At 29.6% G+C, this 12,280-nt stretch overlaps 1 protein-coding gene across 1 annotated transcript in view; it reads left to right on the top strand.

Annotated features, from left to right (window-relative positions):
* Positions 1 to 922: 922 nt before the first annotated feature.
* The window catches only part of LOC145260691 (uncharacterized), a 240,924-nt gene continuing 229,566 nt past the window's right edge, over positions 923 to 12,280 (top strand). Inside the window, exon 1 of the mRNA XM_080119094.1 lies at positions 923 to 1,177. The gene's annotated coding sequence lies outside the window, so the exon portion shown is untranslated. The remainder of the gene's footprint in view (positions 1,178 to 12,280) is intronic.

The raw sequence follows: 12,280 nt of genomic DNA on the forward strand, positions 1-12,280 counted from the left end.
TGTGTGTGTGTGTGTGTGTGTGTGTGTGTGAGGGTAAATTACACGATATCTCTTTAAATGAAATGTAAATATATTAGATATGAAGAAAGAGTTGAAAGAAATTAAATAGATGGAAAAACAAACGAAAATTAATCGGTTTCGTTTGAATATATGGACTTTTTAACTTCCTCAGTTGAAGCCATGGATCAAATTGATTCTGGAAAAAAAGAGAGATGGAAATTGTTTTTATTTATTGTTTTACTAAAAAAATATGCAAATTATTCAATAATATTTTTAAAATTGAAAGCATTTTTTTCTAATAGTTTCTTCCCTGGAACTGATAGACTTTGGAATTCCCTTCCGGGTTCCTGCTTTCCTGACTGTACTGACATGCAGAAGTTCAAGTGTAATGTAAACATACACCTTTCTGCTCAACTCCCTCTAATTATGCAAATTATGTCCAGTAAATAGTCCCCTACATCAAAGTGGCAATGTACCTTCTTTGGGGTGAAAATGCGAAAAAAAAAAGAAAAGAAAAAAGCTGCTTTATGACATTTTTTTACAGATAATTATTAAGTTATATTTTTTTAAGGGCACACAAACTTTATGGACACTTAGTATAATTAATTACAATTATGAAATACATATTTTCTTAAGAATATCGAATCATCATCATCATCATCATCATCATCATCATCATTTGACTTAGGAAATTGATAATTTATCGGATGAGTGTAAATGCGAAAGATAGAAAGTAAGAGAGAGAGAGAGAGCGATAAAAAGAGAGAAATTGCAAGGTAAGCGGCAAGTTGGAATGAAATCGACGGGTGAGTAGTAGTAGTAGTAGTAGTAGTAGTAGTGTCCGTGGGGTTGGCTGTAAATAGCCTGCACAGTTATTTGGTTAAGATGATCTTGCGAGGAAAGTAGTGAGGGACTACTACCGCTCCCGCGACCGTCTCTGCTACCGACTGTTTTTCGCACTATCACATTTTCTTCGTCGCACGCGTTTGGTGTCACTCTTCAAAACGTTCATTGTCAATAGACAGTCGTGACGTCGATAGTCCGTAGGATTCATTTCAACGTTAATTGTGACCACCAGATGCAACAGCACCCCACCCACCCAAGCACACCCCGGCCGGGGTACCTGCCAAGTAGGGAATCATGCGAAGCGACATTTATTTATTTCTAAACGAAACAGGTGAGTTGTTGAAGAAAATAATACATTTCAATTCACGTGTTTGGAGTATTTTGTTTTTCTTCTTTTATGGTGACTGATATTCCTATTTACAATGCCTCCCCACGGGACAGAGTTTGACACCAGGGTTGTTTTTTTAACGTGGAGAAAAGGAACAAAAATAAAAATTGTCTCAGTCGTGAAGGATTCCTCCTCCATCGACAGAGAACAAGAAATTGAAGTGCAGCATCTGAAGAACAGATACTACACTTTGATCTTGTCCCGAAGGCCAAGTGATGAAAATAAATGATTTGGTTCAATTATAGCATAGGGTTGTTTAAATATCTTATATATTTCGCATAAAGTTTGGATACAATATTGTTGGCATTCGTTTGCATTGTAAAGGATGAAATAAAATTCTCACGGTATATCAAGGTTTTGAAAATGTACTGATAATTGTTGGATTATTTGGACTACTCACTACTATTATCTTTGATGTTATACTCACAACGTTTCGGCTGATGTAACCTCCGATCTTCTTCAGGCGCTTCTTGCCGGGCCCAGGAAGTTTAAAATGTCTGAAGTAATTCACCTCTGTATTCTTAATATACCCAAGATTGAAGATTGAACATTCAATCTCTGGAAGACTATCATTTAAAACTGATTATCACTTAGAACTTTTATTCCTGGCGCAACAAATTAAAGTGCTTCCGCGCGATTATTGCTGAAACAAACACAAAAAAAAATCTAACTTCGTAGATTAAAGGATTCCGTTCGAAATTCCCTAAAGAGTTTGAAATAAAGATATCCGAGTTCAAGAAGATGTACCTGAAAAAGGTCAGTGATTATATCGGCCCAAACGTTGTGAGAAAATCATTGAAGATTAGAATAATGGGCCAAATAATCAAAATATAATTTTAATGAAAATATCTATGACTAACTGCCATGTATTTGTGACTAAATTATTATCATCGATTATTATTATTATTATTATTATTATTATTATTATTATTATTATTATTATTATTATTCAATTATCGATTAGTTATGTCTTCACTGTCCTAATGTTAGATTTTAATTTCAGTAAATTCCATAAAGTGATTTCATGTAAGAAAAATCATTTTATCTTTTGGCAAACAAATTGGTTTTGTTTTCTGTTTTGTAAACAATTATTGGTAAACGTTAGTATTAGCGGATTTTTTTTAAGAAATACAATTGGAAAATCAGTAAAAATTCGTTTGCGGCATTTGCGTTAGAAAAAATATTTAATATATAATAGAAAATATAAGCATTTTAATGTAAGTAAAATAATAAGAGGTCATCTACTTCCCGAAAAAAATGGCTGAATCATTATTACTTTACTCACAACTAATAACTAAATAAATTAATTTCATTTATTTATTTATTCATTAAAAATGTATTCATTTATTAAAAATAAAACATTCAACAATTTGAACGAAAATATGTCCTAAGTGAATAAACAGGCGAAAATAAATGTGTTACCTGTTTCCAAACTATATTCCCTTTAAATAAATTCATGTCGCCTGTAATAATGTTTAGCCAATGTTTATTTTACTAAAAAAAATATATATTGTCTAAGAAAACAACAACAAAAAATACATTTTACTGCCAGTGATGAATACATTGGGTGTAACGTATATTTTCAATATTAAAAAAATGTAAATTATAGCCAGGATTAAAATATATTTTACGACCTACAATCTCTTTTATCTAAAATGTGTGTTGAAACCAAAGGAACTTAAAAATAAATTTCTACGAGCTCATATAATTGAATTAACATTTTTAATTGATTTCATACAAACATTCCGCTCTCTGTATTTTTTGACTAAATTTTGTGCATTTATGAATTATAGATTATTCTTGTTATTGTTATTGTTATCGACAAAAGGCGACTCAAAATCACCGTAAAAGATTCAAAACACATAAAACGTGTGAATTTATAGAAACTAATTACGTTTTTGTGATAATTTTAAAACAAGCTAAAAACACGCCGACAACATCGCTTCCCCTGTTGGTTCGTTTATTGTAAGTGATGTGCAGTTGGTGAACCTCTAATCTATTTTAAAATATTTTATATAATTTATAAATAGTTTAGAATTAGAATGCTTAGAAAATGACCTCTAGACCGTATTGAAATGGGGCCGTAAATGGATGGAAATATTTAATGCTAGTAAGACTAAGCTGCTATCCTTTAAAATTGCAAAAAACCTTTCCAACAATCGGTATCTATGACAAATAATACCTTACCTGAGAATTCTTCCTTCAAACTCCTAGGCTTAACATTCACAGAAAATATGAACTGGAACAAATACATTGAGGATATTGCTAAGGCTGCTGCAAAGAAGGTGAGTTCCGTTTGTACTAGAAAATTACTCAAACCTGAGAGTATCATGTACTTTTACAAAACCACCATTCGCATACCATACATGGAGTATTGTTGCCACATCTGGGCTGGTGCATCTACAGCTAGTCTCTCCCTCTTGCATAGTGTTCAAAGAAGAGTTTTCAATCTAATAGGTCCCACTTTATATATTATTTTTATTTGGAATTCATTATTGAGACGAGTATTACTTATTAATTTATTTTATTGCGGACTATTATCTTCATAATAGTTGTTGTTTCACGACATTTCGGCCAGTTATTCCTTTGGTCTTCGTCAGACGTGGTGAGACGACAACAACTATGGATGGCAGTAACTGCTGAGAATGCAGTTAGGAGATTTGGAGTTCCTATCCCGTAGCGGTTACCACCTGACGAAGTTCAGAGGAATAGTTGGCCGAAACGTCGTGAAACAACAACTAAGAAAGATGATATACCTTGTTTGTGGTAAACTTGAATAAAAAAAAATTGTTTGTGTTAAAATTGAGTAAAAAAAGACAAATATTTCTAGACTGTATTTTATACTAGCTTTATCACCCGGCGTAGTCAGATGATGTTATTACTTTCATGTGTGTTTCGTGTTTTTCTTGTAAAATTTTCCTTTTTTTTCCAGGTTTGATTTAAAAAAAATTAGTTTGTATTTGATTTTACAAGATTAATCGAACTATTATAACATCATTTGACATGGAATTATTAACTGAACCAAATTATAGTAAAACGTTCATCATATGGTTATGTTGTTTTAATCTATATACACAATTAATGTAAAAATCTTTTTAAATCACAATTTTTAATACATACGGATTTAGATTAATCGAATTTTTAAAACTACTATTCTGATCATGGCCATTATTCTCATAATGTTTTGGCCAATTAAATCTCCATCCTTTTTCCGATGTGTCTTTTCGAACTCGGGAATCTTTATGTTGAAGACGCAAAAGTGTATAGCATTTGTCATAATGATTTCCAATAGCGACAAGATGAACCAGAAGGCCGAATATTACATTGACCGAAATATTGTGAGATTAACATCTAGGACCCCCACCCCAAATATCAGTCATACATACGGATTTGATAAGAATTTTCACTTTCTATTCGACAGTTCAACTATTTCCAAATTCCTTTCAAATTTGGAAATATCACAAAGTAATTAATTATGTTCATAATTATTGACTAACTGTTCAAAATGACTGAAATTTTTACGAATAAATCGAAATGTATTATGATCTATTTTATTTATTATTTTCATTTTTTTATGGAAATCACTCCAGACAACACAAAGTCACTTGCTCTAAAGAGCTAACAAAAAATGATTATACTGTTGTTTTATGATAAAAAGAGAGAGGAGGTTAAAATCGTTTCAAGTCAAATCAAGTTTGAAAGAAAGCCCGCTATCAGCGTTATATCTCCTGGACTCCAAACAGGTTAACTATGATGGAGGCATTTCAAGGTCCAATATAGAAAGAAGAAATTTCGTAATTATATTAATTTTTAATAATATAAATTGTTTAATTTTATGCTATTGGATTTTTTATTTCAATAAATTATCGATTTATGCATATATATAAATATATTATATATATATATATAATATATATATATATATATAATATATATATATATATGTATGTATATATATATATATATATATGGCCGCGATGGATGGATGGATAAATAAATACTATTATTCAAGTCATGTAAAGTAAAGAAATGCGCACACATTCTCAGACATACGAGAGAAGTAATCTCACAATGATATTTATATAGAGATTAATCAACGCTACTTAAATAAGACTTTAATTCCTATGAGTAAATAACATTTTTATATCAAATGTAATTGTGTTGATTTGCTTAAAATATTTTGTATTTTTTTAAAACATTAATCATTAATGCTTCAGAAATTTTAAGATAAGGATTAAATGCTAACAACTATGGTTCGTAGGGAAAAAAAGCAAAAGAATTCTTTCCACAATTCTTCAAAAAGTGTCATTGTTATGATACACTTAAAGAAATGTGGATTTTACATCAATCGAAACGTTGTGAAAATTACAACGAATTGGATAGTTCGGATGACTGTTTGATAACAGTAATCCAGACGATTCATTTAATACATATCACTCCTCATCTAAACAAAATAAGAAACATTATATAAAATCAATACGGACCTGAATTAATAAAACACTTTTCGTATTAATTTCGGTCCGTCTGTTCTGATGCTACACTTAGGTCAATTTGTCCTTAGTAAATGTAGGAGAAAAACTCCTATAAAATAGCAATTTTTATTTTGCCTATTTCCAAAGTGCCCTTTTCTGTAGGAGCTGTTTTTCTCCCATATTAAAAACGACCTTGTGACACATTTTGCCTTCGTGGGGAAGCATTTATATATATATATATATATATATATATATATATATATATATATATATATATATATATATATATATATATATATATATATATATATATAGTCTTGGAAGTGTTTAACCTTTAAAACTATACAAAAAAAAACATTTTATCATTCGTTAGAAAACTATTTAGTCAATAAGTCATTCAATCACCTGCAATCACTGGATTAACTTGCTCTCTCGAATTCACTATAGTACCAGTAATAATTATTTTTAAAGGACCATCAGTTGTTTACCATGAAACACTGATTCGAGGATTAAATATATATATATATATATATATATATATATATATATATATATATATATATATATATATATATTGATTCGGGTCCGTGCCGATTTTATGTAATGATATTGGATTTTGATTCGACGCTCTTTCCATTTCATAAACGCATCACACATTTTGAATTTTAACGACTTTGGGTCTGCGAAAAAAAGCACAAACTCATTCTTTCACCATTCACAAAAAAAGCATTAATCAAGACTCTCCCGCAGAAAGTCGGAGGTTACATCGGTTGAAAGGTTGTGAGACTAAGAGCCAAAATGATGACAATAGTGATAATTTAAATAATACAGTAATAATTAATGTTATGAATTTTTAAAGATCGGAAATTACGTCAGCTGTAACGTGGGAATGACATTCATAATGAAAATACAAGAAATGTTTAACTTTTAAAATGTCTTATTAACAAATTTGATATTATTTCAAAACAGTACTGTAACGCATGAGGACATTTCAAATTATTTCAAATTATTTCATTAAAAATGATTTTTTTTAATATTTGGTCGGGTTGGTTAGTAAAAACGTTTTTAATAAGTTAAAGATTTAAAGTTGGGTATCGCTGGATCACATAATTTTCTGAAACTAGAAAAAAACAAAACATTGGAATCATTTTTTGGGTACCTAGCCGCCTCACAATCGATTAAACGCATCACAAATAAATATATATATATATATATATATATATATATATATGTGTGTGTGTGTGTGTGTGTGTGTGTGTGTGTGTGTGTGTGTGCTATTTTCCGTTTAAGCTATCTCAGTCATTTTCACTACGGTAATCTCAGAAACGAGCTTACACCATCAGGCAAAAATAACCGAAAGGATATGCTTCGTCGATGTCAGCACTAATACTCAATTGAAAAATAAATGTCCTATGGTGAGATTTTTTAGTGTAAAATATTAAAATCGTAGTCTATTGTTTAAAATATATGGCAAAAAAGTGGCTCTTTTATCAATTATTAAGTATGAAAATTAGTTTTTCTTTGCAAAATAAATACTAGAAACTGTCAGTTATGTTTTATGCAAAATTAGGATTTTAATTTTAAGGAAACATCAATTTTTCTACAAAATGCACACATATAAAAAAATAAATGTATACTTTTGTATTTAGGTTCTGATAAATAACATAAAATAAAAAACAATTTTTTAAACAAATTGCATGTATTTTAAAAAGAAAACGCTAGTAGCAGAAATATTGAATAGGGATGCGAAACCTGCTAAATAATGTCTAAAAGTACTGTCTATTTTTTTATCTTCCCTATTTTATTAACCAAATATACCTCTTAATATATATATATATATATATATACAGATAGAGAGAGAGAGAGAAACAGAGGAAGAGAGAGTGAGAGAGAGAGAGAAAGGGTGAGACATTAATACTTGTGAAATTATTAACCAAGTTTTCATAAGAGGAAATATAACAAAATCATATTTATATGTTCGATCGTCTCGAAAATAATATTATTTTATTCATTCGATATTTATAAACAACACAATCGAGAAATAAGTAAAATATTTCTGGATATCCACAATTAAGTTTTTTTATGAAATTAATTTATATATATATATATATATATATATATATATATATATATATATATATATATATATATATATATATATATATATATACACACTAGCAGATCGCCCGGACTTACCCGGTCGTAAAATAAGCTTACATGTAATATTTGGATTTATGCAGATTTAGTATTTATTATTATAATACATTGGACCCAATATATAGTAATGATTTAAAAAGGAATGACTCATGCACCACCACCGAGAATCGAAACCAAGCTGTTTAGCATACGATTTACTTTTTTCCTTTGTACGTTAATGCGTGAGTTATGAAGACATGCTTGCTGCAAGGCTAAACATTAAAACATGAATGATAGCCATTACGTTACGCATGCATATCCCTACTGCCGTCGTTCGACCTTAACCCGGCAAATTTAATTTTCAAACATTTGCACTTATTTTCCCCGGCTAAAATCCAAATATAAAGTTTCGCATGGGTACGAATACCCTTTATATTAAGTTTCATGTCTGTAGACCAAAATTGACATGCAAATTGGTAGGAAATTTTTTCTTAACATATATATATAACGCATACATAAATGTATATGATGATTGCAACTGAAAGTCCATGAGCCGAAAATGACTTTAGTCCTGCCGGCAAAATTCACACGCTCAAACAGACATGACACTGAAGACGGTCATTAGTATACATACATATATATATACATGCACGCATACATACATACATACATACATACATACATACATACATACATACATACATACATACACGTACATACACATACACACATACATATAACACACATATATGCAGACATGCATACAGAATACATAATACACATACATATACATGCATAAACATACACAAGACGGTCAATGACATACATACATATATATATATATAAATGCAAATATATATATATATTTACACATACACGCATACATATCTGTAAACATTATCCCTGAGTGGCTTCCGGGCCTTTATAAGTGGTGAACACTGTGTAAAAAAAACATACACACATATACACATATATACATACACAACGCATAATACACATACATACATATACATACACACGCATACATACACATGTACATACATATAAATAAACACACACATATACAAATACATACACACATATACATACATATGCACATATGTACACATATGCACATATATATATACATACACTTACCTACATATACATACACATACATGAATATGCACTCATACACAAACATGCACATACATACACATATACATGCATACATATACATACATACACACATGCAAATATACACATACACAGATGCATATATGCACATACACACATGCATATATACGTACATATGCACATATACATAACTATACACATAGATATACACACATATACATACACCTGTACATGAACATACATACACCTATAAATACATATATACATATAATGATGGCGGATAAATTATTACACGCTTCCAGCATTTCAGGCCTACACGCATCACAACTTTTCCATGGCTGAGGGAGTATCTATACACAGATGATGTTACAGAGTTTTAGCTTTGCACGACAGCTAAATCAAAATGTTGACATCCAGCAACAAGCAAGAGCAAGATAGCCAGCAACAAATCAAACTGCAGACCAGCTTAATGCTGGTACTGGTCTCCCGCTTTATGTTTTTTTTTAATTATTTTTTAATCTAAGATTTTCTTCTTCTAGTAGGGTTGCCTTCACCACGGCTTACGCATGACAATAAACATATGTGTACATACAGATGTACGCCAACATACGCATGCATGTGCACACACATGCATCCATAATCACGTAGAGGCACACAAATACGCGCATACATACATATGCCTATACATACGTACACACACATATACATGTAAAATAAACATGAGGGAACATTCCAAAAGTCATACATAGTAAGTCATCAGCGGCTGGACCGTTTTTGTCTTCCTGATCTTTTTCTCCTTTTTTTTTTATAAAAAGTTTGTTTTAGACTCACACATATGCAGTACGTGATAATGATTATGATCATGTTGACAAATTCACACATAATTTTCCAAATAACTCAACGTACGAATCGACGAAAAACAACAGTCCAATTGATATATGTGTGAATCTAAAACAAATATTTTATTAAAAAAAAAATCCAAGCGTCTGTAAATCATATCAATTGGACTGTTGTCGAGTGGTATGTTGAATTATTTGGAAAATTATGTGTGAATTTGTCAACATGATCATAATCATTATCATGTACTGCAAAATGTGTGAGTCTAAAACAAACTTTTTATTTTAAAAAAATCCAAGCGTCTGTAAATCATATCATAAATGTATATATATATATATATATATATATATATATATATATATATATATATATATATATATAAAGAGGTTTGTGTTTACTATAACCTTCTTACGCAAATCGTATGCAATTATAAATCATATAGACTATCTGCATGAATATAATTGCACGTAAGAGTTAACTAAAAATGATCATCCGAAAAGAAAACTGAAACAACTAATTCTGAATTAATTAAAATAAATGTGTAAAGAATATGCAAATTAGCTAGATTCTTTGCAGTTGAATGCAATTCTACAACCCATATATAACAAAGTTGTATTTTCTTTTTAAATAAATAGAAAAAAGGTTTTAATATGAATATCAATACAAAAAAAATATATAAGAATATAGAAGATTAATAAATATTTATAGAAAGAGGTTACTGTTAACTATAATTTACTTAAATAAATGTTACGCAAGTATAAACCATGTAGAATATCTGCATGAATATAATTACATAAAATCCCGGGATACGCTGGTCTTCGGATACGATTTTTGCAGGTTACGATGTGGAATTGTGGAATATGATGTAATGCGATGTTTTCAGGGTCTGGTTACGGTATTTTCCGCGCCTTACTGCGTTATTTATAATGTTATTTGATTATATACACTTGTATTATATACTGTACTGTATTTTGTTAGTAATTTTTCATGGCGTATATCGGGATTCTACTGTATATGTAATAGTTAACTAAAGCTGATAATCTCATAACAAATAAAAATAATAAAACAAATAGGGAATAAACAAAAATCAATGTTTAAAAAATATGCAAATTAGCTAGTTCTTTTGCAGATAAATGCAATTCCACGATCCATATATAATAAAGTTGCATTTTCTTTAATAAATAGAAAAGATTTATTATTACAAATATTAATACAAAAAAAAATTATAGAAGTATATACATGCAAATCACTCGGCACTACCCGGTCTTAAAATACGTTTAACTATGATATTTTGATTAATGCAGATTTCGTAATTATTATTATTATATTATATTGGACCCAATATATAGTAATGATTTAAACAGTAAAATAAAAATAAAAAATACTCGCACACCACCACCGAACCCAAAAGATTTAGCTTACGATTTACTTTTTCCTTTAAGGTTAATGTCAGAGCTCTGAAGATATGTTTGTTGCAAGGCTAAAAATTAAAATATGGGCCAATAGCTACAGCTTATTCGTAATGCCGTCGTTCGGCCTTTCACCTGGCAAATTCTATTTTTTTTAATTTTCACATTTTTGCACCGATTTTTCCCAGCTAAGACCCAAGTATAAACTCTTTCTACCAAGTTTCATGTCATTGACAGAGGAGTTTGGTAGACAAAATTTTTTAAATCAATATATACGCATACATAAATATATCTAGAAAGAGGTTTGCGTTTACTGCAACCTTTTTACACACATATAACGCACGTATAAATAATGTAGAATATCTGCTTGAATATAATTCCACGTAATAGTTAACTAAAGATGATAATCTGATAAGAAAACCGAAAAAATAATGGGGAATTAATTAAAAAGAATGTATGTTTAAAAAAATATGACAATTATCTAGACCTTTTGCAGATAAATGCAATTCCACAACCCATATATATATATATATATATATATATATATATATATATATATATATAATTTTTTTTAATAAAAGGGTTTTATTACGACTATTCATACACACAATTTTTTTATAGGAGTACAGATATATATATATATATATATATATATATATATATATATATATATATAAAGATGAACGTCTGTGTGTGTGTCTGGTCACGAGTAGGCTCCTATATGGTTGACTTTTATAGAAAACTAATCACATATAATGATAGATGTATCGAGACACAGGAATGGGTATGTTTGATCTCGCATAATGATGATTTATTAAAATTGTGGGGTCTGCGTACGTGCCTGGTCCACAAAGTATTGAAATAAAATATTAAAAAAAAAAAACGTTCACAAGTGTTTTTGATATAGATGTACATAATAATACTTTGATAAGTATATTTTAACTTAAATAGGGATGGTATAATAAAATTATGGGTCTGCGTTCGCGCCTGGCCTCCATAGAATGGAAATAGGCAGAAACTTTAATAAAGACTTTTCATATCTATCTGCTTAAGTATACTTTGATAATTATGTTTCA

The sequence above is a fragment of the Euprymna scolopes genome, chromosome 3 (assembly GCF_053919585.1).
Source record: "Euprymna scolopes isolate OS-2025 chromosome 3, ASM5391958v1, whole genome shotgun sequence".
Taxonomy (NCBI): Eukaryota; Metazoa; Mollusca; class Cephalopoda; order Sepiida; family Sepiolidae; genus Euprymna; species Euprymna scolopes.